The sequence below is a fragment of the Tenrec ecaudatus genome, chromosome 5, assembly GCF_050624435.1.
Source record: "Tenrec ecaudatus isolate mTenEca1 chromosome 5, mTenEca1.hap1, whole genome shotgun sequence".
Lineage (NCBI taxonomy): Eukaryota > Metazoa > Chordata > Mammalia > Afrosoricida > Tenrecidae > Tenrec > Tenrec ecaudatus.
The window spans coordinates 5,706,431-5,720,336 of record NC_134534.1 but is presented as its reverse complement, the minus strand read 5'-3'; the positions used below and the strand labels follow the sequence as shown (position 1 = coordinate 5,720,336).

General features: G+C 42.9%; 1 pseudogene; it reads right to left on the bottom strand.

The window, feature by feature from the left end:
• Window positions 1-12,622: 12,622 nt before the first annotated feature.
• On the bottom strand, window positions 12,623-13,505 carry LOC142448637 (MICOS complex subunit MIC26 pseudogene; annotated as a pseudogene).
• Window positions 13,506-13,906: the final 401 nt, after the last annotated feature.

Below are 13,906 nucleotides of genomic sequence, written 5' to 3'. Positions count from 1 at the left end.
AGTCGACCACTGATCTGGTTTTAGCTGCTGATATGGAGCTTTTCCAGTGTGTCTTCCCACAGATGTGGTGAATTTGATTTCTGTGTATTCCATCAAGGATGGAATACATTCCAAGTCCTAGGTAGAAGAAAAATGTGCCAAGTGATAGTGCCACACAAAGCTAACACTGGAAGTGTCTTCTGCATGGGTACACATTTTAAAAACAGAGCCCCATGAACACCTAGAAATAGTCCTTATTTTCTGATATATGAAAGAGGAAGGTAGGAATTACAGTGCTTAATTAATTTCTTCAAATTTCCATTGCTCTTAAAGAGCCTACTTAGGATTTGCAGGTAAGCCTTTGGGGACCATGGGACCTTGCATTCTTCAATATGGCTCTAGGTGACATGTATTATCATCTCATGATCTTAAGAACTCTCTTGGGAAGGTCCATATGAGGGACTTCTAAAATTCATGGGACATTTCCATTATCCTTTCATTCCATTTTTCCATTTGAAGCTCCCTGACCTAAACGAGTGTACTGCGGCTGGAGAGAGAGAAGCAAATTGTCCCTACTTGGTTTTGTTGCCTCAAGGAAAGAGACTTTCCCTGGAGGAGGAAGCATAGGTGTATTCCTTGAAGCTTCTCAACGTATCACGCCCCTTCTGCTTTTATGATCACATTGACCAACACCACTGACACAGTGTGAGCCAGAGAAGCAGAGAAGAACACAAACACAAACAGTTATAGTTGAGAAGTTTGAAGAAATCCTGATAGCCATTCTTTGCTCAGTTGTAAACTTCCATTCTGTGCCTTCTCATAGATAATCTGCTTCATAAGTCAATCTTAGTCAAGTCTATTTTTGGAAATGCATTGTCATTCCTCTCCCAATACACTCGGAGGTTGGCAAAGACAATTAGGCACACTTATAATTTATTGCAAGCATAAATTAGAAGCAGAATTACATAAGTTTTATTTTTTTTATCATGCTGTGCAGTTGCCTCGATACCCAATAATTAAAATGAGAAACTGGGCCACCAGAGGTTCGCTTTGGAACAGTCCCATCTGCTCCGGCCCTGTTTACCTGGAGCTCAGCTCCCTCTTGGGGCTAAAGGAGGCGGATTCAAGCATAGCAGGTGGTATTTAAATTCATAAATCAGAAGTGCACTGAGTAAGATTAATAAACACATATAGGGCATTTACTTAGTCCATCATAGATCATCTGCAATTCTTGAGCTATATTAGGCTACTTGGATTATCTTAATGTTTTTAGTGAGTAAGAGTCCTTTCATGGTGTGACCTGGGAACCCTGTGTACTCTTCTCTCAAGGGAAATTTAAAAATCTGCTCCACACACAGAGAGGGAAATATGCATAAAAATCAAATCTACCACATTAAAATGGTATATCTGTCAGAATGTAATACAACTATCGATAGTGTGTTATATGAGTTGACCTCAAAGAGTTTGTGGAAAATGCTCATCAACTTTTCATTCTTTTGCACTTTTTGAAGCCTCCTCATACATGGCTAGGTTAAGGGGGAAAAAAAAGCTCGAGTATAATAGATGGTTGTGTATAAATTTTACAGATTAAATTTATTTATATATCTGTGTGTCTCTGGCCAGTTCACTGTACCAGGCTACTAACCAAAGGCTTGACACTGGAATGCATCCAGGAACACCTTCAAACAAAGATCTGTCCGTCTGCTTCTAATGGTGAAGCCCACGGTAACCCATGAAACACGCTTCTATTCCAGAACACATGGGTCACCATGACTTGGACTGACTTGTTGGCAATTGGTTTCAGTATAGATAAAATGATACAAGCATACATAGACATCTGTGCTCCTATCTCTATCTCCACCTCCATGTCTACCCCTACTGGTACGTCTGGATCTATATATATGGCTTTAAATTTTTCCTAACCTCGGATCAGTTATTCCATAAGTCATGCAAAAGTGATGTGGGTTGCGTATCTCTAGCCAGGAGAAGTAACCTTTGTACATAATAGGAGGGCAAGTCAAAAAGAGTCACTTCAAACTCCTAGGAACCTTTATCAAAGAGAAAAGCCGAATGCAAAGGCATTGTTCCTCCTTTCTTTTGGTCCCGGATCAAACAAACCTCTTGGAAGTTGGAGTTAAAAAAAAAAAGTCAAACTACATATTACATTGGGAAAATCTAATGCACAAGGCCTCTTTAAAATATTAAAAAGCAAAAATGTCACTTTGAGGACTGAAGTGTGCCTGACCCAAGCCAGGGTCTTCTCAATCACCTCGTGTTCATGGAAAAGCTGGACACTGAATAAGGCTCACTGGAGAAGAATGGATGCCCTTGAAGAATGATGTTGGCTAAGACGATTGAAAGTGCCTCCGGCTGCCAGAAGAACAAACAAACCTGTCTGGGTGGGAGTCCATTCAGAATGTTCTTAGAAGCAAGGGTGGCAAGGCTGTGCCGCACATATTTTGACCATGTTGTCCAGGGGGAAGAGCCCCCGGAGAAGGACATTGCGCTTGGTAGAGCAGACGGTCACATAAAAAGAGGAAGGCCCTTGATAAGATGGATTGACACGGGGGCTGCTCAATGGGCTCCGTCATCAACAATTGTGAGGCTGGCACAGGAGCGGCAGGGTTTTGCTCTGCTGTACACAGGGTCTGTAGGAGATGGAACTCACCCAATGGCACCAAACAGTAACAGCCCAATTTTCTCAGTGTATTCTCCATCCAGGTCTAGAGAGGTCCAAAGGCTCTATTTCCACCTCTTTAATCCTTCCACCAAAGAATTCCGTGCTCCTCCATCCATACCATGTCAAAATGACATTCTTAGAGTTCTTGAGGGACTGAAACAATGGTCCTTTTAACTGTCATTTGAGTTTTAGGAAGAAAAAGGAGCCTGCAGGGGTGGGATCAAGGTTTTGTGGTACATGAGACGATGCCTTTCTAAGACATTATCCTAGGATAGTCCTGCTACCTTCAAGGAATGAGGGGATGCATTGTCATGATAGAAGAAAACCCCTTAGCTCAACTTTCTAGGCTATTTCTCAACAATACAGATTTCAATATTTTAAACTTCTTTTAAATTAGTTTCGGTGATTAGCCTGTGTCCTTCAAGGAAAAACAAAACCAAAAGCAACTATCCAGATGACTTGTTTGAAGTTCCACCCAACAGTTGTCATAACCTTCTTAGCTGACCTCTCTGCCTTTAGTTTAGTTGGCCCAGTAGATCTCCTTGGATGACATGGTTTTAATTATTCCTTTTTATTAATGCACCCGAATGAGACCAAGATAAGTTTAGTATTGAGAGAACTTGTCTGCAGCCCTTCTCTGGTCCCAGAGACATATTTAAACACACTTAAAAATAAATAAAACCATACACGCATGACCAGAATCCCAGTAGCAATACTTTTTGACTTGCCCTCATGTGTCTCCACATCTACATTTTAATAGGCTTCTTAAGGCTACATTCTTAAGGCCATCCATTTTCATTGAAGTCAATTGGCAACTGCAACTCTCAAATTCCAAAAATATTTTCATATTCATTCAATTGGAAGCACTTCAAGATTTCTATCATGACTCTGTCCACACATGCATTGTTGACATTTTTTTTTATTTTGGATGTGTTTGTGTAGATTTTCATTAATTTCTCTAAGCCCAGCTTCATCATGTGAGATGATGCTTTGTGTAGCACGGGTTCCTTTCCACTAGCTATGACCTTCTTTGAGATCCATTCGTATGTTCTTTCTATATTTGCTCAAAAAGAACCTGGATGTTTTTCTTGAGAGGCGCAGGGTTTAGTAAAGGTCCATTCCATTAAGCTTATTTGCATTCTCATCCTCTAGACCAGGGATGGGCAAATTCAGCCTGTGGCATGGTTTTGTTCGACCTGTGAGCTAAGAATGGTTGTTACATATTTAAGCACTGATTAAGAACAACCAAAACCAAAAATACAGAGGTTATGTGATAGAGACCCTATGGGGGGCCTCAAATCTGAAAGTATTCACCTTTTCTTCCAGTACAGAAAATATTTAATAGTCGTTATTCTAGATTCTCAGTGCACTTATGTGAGTTGATTTATAATTTCTCTGTAGGGATATGTTAAAAAGCATTTAGTATTCATTAATCAATATCGGTCTTTCAAACCTTTCTTTTCTTTTTTCTTTTACTTTTAGCTGGGTACGTTCATAGATACAAGGAGCCCTGGGGCACAGTGGTTACACATTGGGCTGTGATCTGCAAGGTCAACAGTTTGAAACCCTCATTGGCTCTGAGGGAATGGGCTTTCTACTCCCACTAACAGTTACGATCTAATGAACTCATGGGGGCAGGTCTCTTCTGCCCGATAGGGTTGCTATGGGCTGACTTAGACACGGTGCAGTAATTTGGCTAAAAGGTCCACATAGATCCAGGATTATAATTTTTCTTAGTGAATTATTAATTTTACCATTTATAAAGTTCTGCTTTATCCATGTTAATGTGATCTGTATTTATTTAATTAGTGTCTGTCTAGGTTCTTTCAAAAAGAAAGCTGACATCTAAATATCGCTAGTATATTAAATATTCTCACCACACATACCTTTATTGTGGATGGAGATGGAAGGGCCTTGGGTGTGGGAAGTGTTGTCAGTTTTTTCTTCTCTTGGTGGGCTCAGGAATGCTACAAGTCTGGGATACGTTAGCATCCGGCTTATGAGCATAGTGGTTTCTAGAACTGTGGATTGGGTGATGGATGCACTGCTGACTGAAAGGTTGGCAGTTCCAACCCACCAGCAACCCTAAGGAGAAAGCCTAGGCATCTGAAACATGTACAGCGTTGAACATCCTGCCGAGCAGTCTACTCTGTCCTCCAGAGTCCGTACGAGTCCCAAACACCCGAGGGCAGTAATTTTCACGTTTTTGGGGTGCTTGTTTAAAGCACTGGGTATCCCTCCGTCACTTTTCAATTTGTTGCTCTCTTATTTATTTAGTATTTTAGGATTTTCTTTTATCCAGTATAATTTATTTACCCATTATGTGAGCTGGGATAGAGTCCTCTCTGTTGTGTTAAGTCAGTCCACAAGATGTCAAAATTTGAATCCAGCAATCTCATTTCTGCTTCCCAGCAAGGCCGAGCACCATATCGTTTTATCTACATGTTTAATCATGGGGCACTTGGGCTCAGAAACACTAGGCAAATTGTTCAGGATCACCCAGTGGAAACATGCAAATGAAACCTGTGATCCTTCCACGATACTGACACAACTCTGCCTGTGACAAGACTCTTTGATGCTTTGTAGAGGCAAATGAAGGAGCACGGTGACTAGAGAAAGTGGCATTTGCCAACACTCGTGAGCTTATGTGCCACAGAAAGAGCTCCAGGGATGCAGAAAAGAATAGCTAATGCATATCTAGGAACATCCAAGATGGCAAGGCGGTCTGCTTTCTTCTCTAAGCCCCGATTTTCTATGCATTGTTTTCCAGGAAGCTGGTCTAGTGTGGCAGAACTTGATGTGATCGAGGTCAACATCCTGCAGTTGAATGGACTCATAGGAGCAACAAATCAGATCTTCTCTACCTGCCACAGAGGTTGGGATTGGAGTTCCTGGCTGAGAAGCGACTTCCCAGCCAAGGCAAGATTCCATGAAGCGGAACCAGCATGCCTTGGTGGACAGCTCCTGGCCACTGACTCTGGCAGATGTGTTGATGCAATAAATAAAATAATGTCTGCACAGCGTTTCCCTTCTGCTTGGGGATGGGGTCCTCTGGAGCATGTTTTACTTCTGGTTGTGATTCTGGTTTCTTTGTCTTCTATTTTAGTCTCAGAAGGGAAAGGTGGCAGTCCCAGGCAAATGGAGGGAGCTAGGGACTCTCACCAGTACCTCAGGCATTGCCCAGGCCTTGTGGACTGGGGTCCTTGGAGGACTGTGCGTGCCTTTGGGCAGGTACCATTACCACTGCATTCCTGCGGTGACTTGAAGGTGCTTCTGCTGGGCTCCTGCACCAGACACGTCATTTCTTACACCTATGATTTACCTACTTATAACCCTTTCAGAGCACTTAGGGATACAAGGCGAAAGGAAGGGAAAAACATGTCACTGTAATTGGGTCAATTCCAACTCATAGTGACTCTAAGGGCACGGCAGAACTGTCCCTGTGGGGTTCCAAAACTAACTCTTTACAGGAGTAGAAAGGCTCATCTTTCTCTCATGGGGCAGTCAGGGGTGTCCAACCACTGACCTTGCAGTTAACACCCCAAACTGTAACCAATACTCCACCAGGGGTCCCTATCAAACTGGAAGTAAGTAGAAAGAGGAGAAGCAAGGTGTGCTGTGCTTCCGTCAGGTGCCTGACCCTGTGGCAGCCACTCCCGGGATCACGGCACTGGTTCTCATGGGCAGTGCTCTGTGTTCACTTAGGTGTGAGACCGATGCAGTGATCAGAACGATGCCAGGATTAAACTTTTCAAACACTCTTCCCCATGCGATGTGTTTCACAGCAATTCTCCTTCATCTTCCCCCATGAGTTTGGCGTCTTTGCAAAGAAAATGAACATGTTCAAGATCATGCATGGAGTTAAAAAGTAGAAAACAACAGAACAGAAAAGTGGGAGAAGGGAGACAGCGGATGATGTACGATATGAAAATAATAATAGTTTATAATATATCAAGATTTCTTGAAGGAGAGAGGGAGGGAAAATGAGGAGCTGACATCAAAGGCTCAAGTAGAAAGACAATGCTTTGAAAATGATGATGGCAACATATGTACAAATGTGCTTGACACAATGGATGTATGTATGGATTTTGATGAGAACTGTAAGAGCCCTCAATAAAATGATTTAATAATAATAATAAAGTGGAAAACTAGCAGGAACCTAGCAAGTAGGCTAGCAGATTACAAAACTGATTTGGCATTTAGCTCTGGTTTGTCTAACCCTGAAGTGCTTGCCCTGGCTAACAGGCTGGCAGCATCAGCGTTCAATAGTCCCTTGTTGTGACTTGCATGCCCCCATGTGGATGAAAACCAAAGGTCCTCTGGCACCTGAATGGGATGTGCTGTAGTAATAAATAGAAATGGGGCCTGAACACAAGGACCCCTGAGCTGGCAGGAAGGGTTCCTGAGGGCCTAGTAGGGGAAGAAGTTTGCTTGGGACCCTGAGTTTTGACTCTGTGTGCATGGAACAATGTGGGGTGGGAACTACTGGGTGACACATCTTTTCCTTGGGTTCGCATCCCACTGTCTGTTAGAACTTGTCCAGGTTCTGTTTCAGGGTGACATATGCATAGAGACAGCTTACTAGGTGGATGGCTTCCGTATATTTAAATGAAAAAGCCCACATCCTTAATCGGTGCGGCTCCTGCACTCCCTCATTTGGGTTCAGGTTTATTTACATGCAAACATGTGTGTATAAGCATGCTGTGAAATATTCTATCTATAAGCGGTGAGTAGAAAAAGTAGCTGGGAAAATTCCACCCTCTAATTCTATTTCCCACGCCCCCTTTGGAAGCCCCTCACTTATTTGATCTTGTATCTCTCGGCATCCACTGAAACAAAGATGAACCAAAGATGCTTTGCTGCTCTCAGTAATACCACTCTTTCTCAGGAGTGAGAGGCTGCCTGGCCACCCTCTGACTCCTGGCCAAATGTCTGTTTTTCAATTGCTCCATCTCTTTTGACCTTAAAGATAAAAATATCAAGTGATCGCTGTTTTCTGTTCTTATGGGGGGAAACAAGACAATACTTTGAGATCCTTTGATTTTCCCTCCAGTAGCCTGGCCTCTGTAGTGGCATCATATCTACTTTTTAGTCTGGGGCCAACTAAGGAAACCAGAGATGCCCCACCATCCTGGATTGAGCTTAGCTCTCACTAAGCCAAAGGTTCCGGCATTTCCATCAAACGTATGATCTTCAAACTTGGATGTGTTTCAGAATCATTCACGCCCCTCTTTAGAGACAATAGGTGTTTGAACCCAGGCCTGGTCCTGATGAATATTAATGAACTAGTCTCCTTTGAGGAAAACCAGGCAGCTAATTAATAAGTAAAATAAATGAAAGTAAGTCTAAAAGTATTGCTACAGGGGTTCTAGTAAAAAATGCACAGGCTTTTTCTTTATGCAGGTTTCTCTGACTAGTGGATGACTGCAGACAAGATTGGTCAGAAGTACACATGTCTTAGTCTCATTTGATTAAAAAAAAAATCCAACCAAAGTGCTGGCTTTCAAGGGGATCTCCTGGGCCAGTTTAATTCAAGGCAGACAGACCAACTCATAAGGTCATGGCCGAGCTGGGCTGTTTTAGATTTTAAAGGGGTAGTCGTGACCGATTTTTCTTGAGGAACACAGAATGAGCACAGAGGCTTCTATAAAGGAGTTTTAAGAAAATTGAAAACTGCATTAATGAGAAAAAAAAAAAGGCCAGGAAAGTGCCGCCAAGGTATCCCGCCCTCCACCCATCACAACAATTCACCTGCTCGATTTCTGCAGATAGCAGGGCTGTGCTTTGGAAATTTTGTTGGAAAGCCTTACCCCGTGAACCTGATAGCCCTGTTCATCCTCTTGAGACTTCAAACTTCCTCAACCTCAAAGAATAATGAAGAGGAACATAAGTTGAGGCCCTCCAGGATGCAGAATCTGGCATTTTGAGATGGTGGAGATCAGACCCCAAAGCTCCTTGAGGACAGGTACAGAGATAGGAACACAACTTTCAGACACGTTGAGAAACAGGAGCTCCACATTTTGATATTTTTGGTTTAAGAAAAATTTCTATGATTCTGTGACCATGTTATTGGACATACTCTTGTATATTGGCCATTACAAAAAGCAAAAGCTCTCACACTTTAAAACGGCCCAATTACATATTCCTGAGGATTCCTTTTAATCAGGATGCATGAATTAGTTACCTATTGCAGGGTAACAAATTGCCCTAAACCTTCATAGCCTAACACAGCATGCAGGACCTCACCTTTAAAATGGATCAGGACCCTGGTCACAACATAATTGAGAGTCTCTGGCTGTAGATCTCTATGAGATGTTGACCTTGTTTGAACTCTTGACCTTGAGGAGATGCTCCTTTTCCAGCTCTGCTACACGGATATTTGCACACCTTGATCCATGGCTACCTCAGCCTTTCCACAGGACAGTCACCTGATATGGCTGCTGGGTTTTTTTTCCCAGAGAAAGGGATCGCAGAGTCCACATGGCACCACCTAAACCGTGGCCACAGTCTTCCAAGGAAAGAGTGGGATTGCCCCTCTAGGATTTCCGTGGCTGTCATCCATGCTGGAGCAGACTGTCACCTTGCCCCCTCAGGAAGCAGCAGGTGGGTTTAACTACCAGCCTTCTGGTTAGCAGACTAGCTCTTTCACGACTGTGGTCCCAGGACTCTAGCGCAACAATTGGGGGGTCTGTCTTAGAGTGTGTCCACCATGAAAAAAATCACGCGAATTTTATCTCAGAGCTTCCATCAGACGGCGATAAGGGGGGCCTAGGGGTAGTGTCTTGAGACACTGCTAGAGATTCAGAGGTAGATTCACAAAGCTTTGGGATAAAAAGAGTGACTGATCCAGATTAATATAGCCTCACAGATCTGAAGTAGGGAGCTCCTGTCCAAAATAAATAGATAAACAGACAGACAGACAGATATATATATATAGATAGATAGATAGATAGATAAGATAATGTTAAAAATCATGAACTTTAACAATCTAGAGACTTAAAAGGACATAAAGGTGTTGCATGATATGGCTCCAATGCGGTATGGAGTAAGAAAGACTAACAAGGAAGACCTGATATCGTACTTCGGAAGAAAGAAAAAAGCCCATTGAATGTATGAATAGCAGGGGAATGCGGTCTCATGTGGTGCCAAAAGATGGGCTGTTGGGTTGCAAGGTTCTCAAAATCTAACTGAGGAAAGGCTGCATCCTCAAAGTAGAGCCAACATTCATGGTTCAGTAGGAGTAAAGCTTCAGGGCCTTAACTGGTTGACGTGGCATTACTCAAAATGAGGAAACATCTACCAAAATTTGAATCTAAAAAATTGAAATGTATCAAAAATGAAACAAAATGCATCAGCAATAACATCGCAGGCGTCAGTGAACTGAAATGGACTGGTTTGGACTTTTTGACTAGGAAAACCATGTGTTCCATGATGTTGGTAATGATAAATTCAAGAGGAGCGCCATCCTATTCACCATTAGGAACAGCACCTCAAAGTCTGCCTTGAAGCAGTACAACGTGATCAGTGGTAGTACCCACACTCCTACCACGAAGACCAGGCATTACCAAAGGACAACGCACCAGGAATTGACAAAATACCAATTGAGAAGTGTCAACCCTGGGAATGCTCCCCCATGCATTTTAAGAAACTTGGAAGGCAGCCACCTGGCCAGAGCACACCGAAAGAGACAGGTCTTTGTGTGTATTCCAATAAGAGCTGATTCAACTGGATGTGAAGCTTATCAAACAATGCCGTTAATATCAGCTCCCGATTATCTGCTCAGCCTCAAGATGAATTAGATACAATGAAGGATGCAACTTTGATGCACCCTTTTCCTGATTTTAAACCAAGAAACAGCCCCTTGTTCTGTCTGAGAGACTGTGCACTTGGTTGATGCTCCGATAGAGGCGTCGGTGTGAGGACAGTGATGCATCCTGGAATTCCCACTGCTTGCCAGGCTAGCCGCAGCTTTTCATGATCCAGGTGGGTGAATTTGAATTTCTACCCCAGGGAAGCCCTGGTGAATTTTCCTTTTTGAGTTGTGTATATTTCAATCTTCAACCCTTCTAGGCATCATTTTATTCCCACCTCCCAATTTCCCCAACACTTCCGAAAAAGTGAAGCTGGGACTGACTTGTGCTTATTTACTAATCTGTACAGAAAAATTTCACGGTTTTGCACTGCCTCAAAGATTCTGCTTCTAGGTCTGGTTGGCATCAACTACTGTTCTAAACCCTTCAGCATCTTCTTCTAGAATCAAAAGTCTCTTGAATTTATAATCCCTGATAGGAATTGAGTGCCCAGTAAACAAAGGAGTCATGGGATCCTATTTATTTATTCACCTGTAGTGAATAGTTTCTCACCTGCTTTTCACTGCATTTTTGATGAAACTCATGTGAACTGTTTGCTACAGATTAGGAAGTAAACATAAATGAGCACGTGATTCCCTTGATTATTGGGTGTGTTAGGCAGAGTTCTCTAGAGAAACAAAACTAGGACAATTATGAGGATGATTGATAGATAGATAGATAGATAGATAGATAGATAGATAGATAGACAGACAGACAGACAGATAGATAGATAGATAGATAATAGATAGATAGATAGATAGATAGATAATAGATAGACAGAGTGAGTGAGAAGGAACATAACCACTAATGAGTCCACACAGCAGTACAGAGGGCTCAGCCTAACTGGCTGTGATGGAACAGATAATTTACTGAAAGTCCTTCAACTCATGGAGGAGGCTTTGGTCCAAGGTCAAGGAAGCAAAGTAGAGCAGTGTCTTCCCTTAGGGAAAATAGGCAGAGTCTGCCCATAGGCATCAGCAGCAGAGTGAGCCAGCAACAGTCAGGAGAACAGGAGTGTAGTGAAGCAGGCCCAGATGGAACATGGAACTCAAGCAATGCAAGGTGACAGGATCCACCTACCTCAAGCTCAAGTGATGTACGCACCAGCAGCATGGTGAAGTAGGTCTCAAATGAGCCGCAAGCTCTGGCAACGGGATCCACAGGTTGGCTTGTTCCACAGGCAGCATAGCACACAGGTTGAGGCAGAGAACCAGCTAAAGCAGCAGCACTCTGGTCTGATCACCAGAAGTCCAGAGAGGACAGGGTGGGCCTTCTTGGGCCATTTATCCCATTTCCCTCCAATTAAACTGCAACCTGATTAACCCCACATGTTCCTATTGGCCTGGTTGGCACAATAAACCAATCTATCGCATTGGGTAATCATCCTCTGACCGCTGGACATGGTGTTTTAAGGTAGTTCTTGCTAATGTAGTCCTTTTTAACTTTCAGAGCAGCACCGGGAGTGGATGAAACTATTAGACCGTGAATCTTTTGAATTAACTAGCCCAATTATGACGCGTACCTTAAACTTTCTTGTTAAATCGAATTCAGGCTTCTCTTTCCAGACTGATTCAATTAAGATTCATTGGAACAGCAAAACCCCGTCCTCTTAATTGTTCTCTTTAAGTCCGTTAAAAAGCAGGCTTCAAATCTCAAGTGCTGCTTGGCTTCCCTGTTTTACCTCCAATTCCCCACTTAATGAAGCTGAAAAGAGTGGGTGATTATATTGTTCCTTGGTTTTTATTGGGTATGCCCAGGAGGATTGGCCCAATTCTACTGGAATACTTATCATTCGTGGGAAGTTTTAGATTGAGGATTTCGAGGAAACTCTGTGTATGCATGTATTGTGGGAGAAGTTATGGCCAATGTTTTAAAAAATTAAATCCACTGTTTATTGTGCCCCAGTTACGTGCTGGAGTCCCTGGATGGTACAACCAGTTAATACACTCCATCATGAATCAAAAGTTGAGAAGAAAGTTCGGGCCACTTACTACTGGAAACATCACTCAAAAATAGAAGATTCCGTGGCAAGCCAATCTACTCTACCTCAGTCTGCTCTGCTCAATTCCTGATACCAATTTTTTTCTTTGAACCTGGAATTTTATTATGTGCATAACTAGCAACGTGAGAACAAGGAGTTCTAAGGCTTGGACATTATCTCTAGGTGAAAGAATTCCAGATTAGTCCACATATAATATGACACCACCCCAGATGAAGAAAGGTGCAGTGGAGTTTTTCCTGAAGACTGCCAATTTGCTACATTCAATACTGACTTCGTCACTTGTTTCTGTAGAAATACTGATTACCAGATGGAGTTTCCAAAGCTTACCTATAACTGTTTAAAATGGTCAGATCAAGGGGCAGTCTACTTATTTCCGGGTGGAGTCTTCACATTTCCTGGCTTTTGAAAGTTCTTCCACAAATTTTCTGCGGCTGTGTATCCTTGCAAACTCCAGTCATATAAGACTTCCCCGCCAGCCTGAGCTAAACTGATGGTTTGTTGTGGGTAATAGATGGAAGCAGCGATTCCCATGAAGCCAGGTGGATATATCAACTTCTTTAGTTTGGAACCTCTAGCAAGGAGGAGTCCAATAATGCCAGAAAAACCAATGACGCCAAGTCTTGGGAAAAATCCAGGAGGTGCATTTTGGAGATAATCATATGTATCTACCCTCCATTGAACAAAATCTTGTGCCTTGGGCTTGACATAGAAGTACTTTTCCTGACACCAATTGAGATATGGCTCACAGGAGTGTCAGAGCTCTGCAATGTTTTCTTCAAGGGCAGTCCTTGGCTCCTCCACATAGTTAGATTGATCTTCTGGAACTGAGTAGAGTGACAGCTCATCGACCTTGAAAGAAGTTTTGGTGGGAAAGTCCTTCTTCGGTGTGGTGTAGACTTTAAATGGTGAGCAGACCCAGGCTGGCAGGTCCCACTGATCTCTGAATTATCTTGAACATGTTGCTGGCAGCCGCAGCTCCGGCGCGGTCACCCCGGCCTCGGCTCCGCCCACTGGCTGATACCAGTTTTAGTGAGCCCTTTCCAACCTCATTTTTTTTTTTCATCCCTTGTTTCACTTTAGTTTGATTCAGGAGCAACATCAAGATTCCTAGTCAAAGTTTTAACTAATTTCCCATTCTGATTTGGGTTCTCTTTAGGCTAGAAGCCCCTGGAACCTTAATGGCGTTGGATCAGGTTTCAGTGCCCACATTGATTCTCCGTCCAGCATGGTTTTCTTCATCCATGGGGTCATAATCAGTGTTTCCTCCCTGCATTATCCAGATGCCCTGAACTATCCAGAGAGTACTTTGTCCCAAGTGGAAGATCACCAGGACTGCTTCACTGGTCTCTCTAACTTCAAGTGTTGCCCATCAGCTAGCCTTTTGTCCCTATTCTT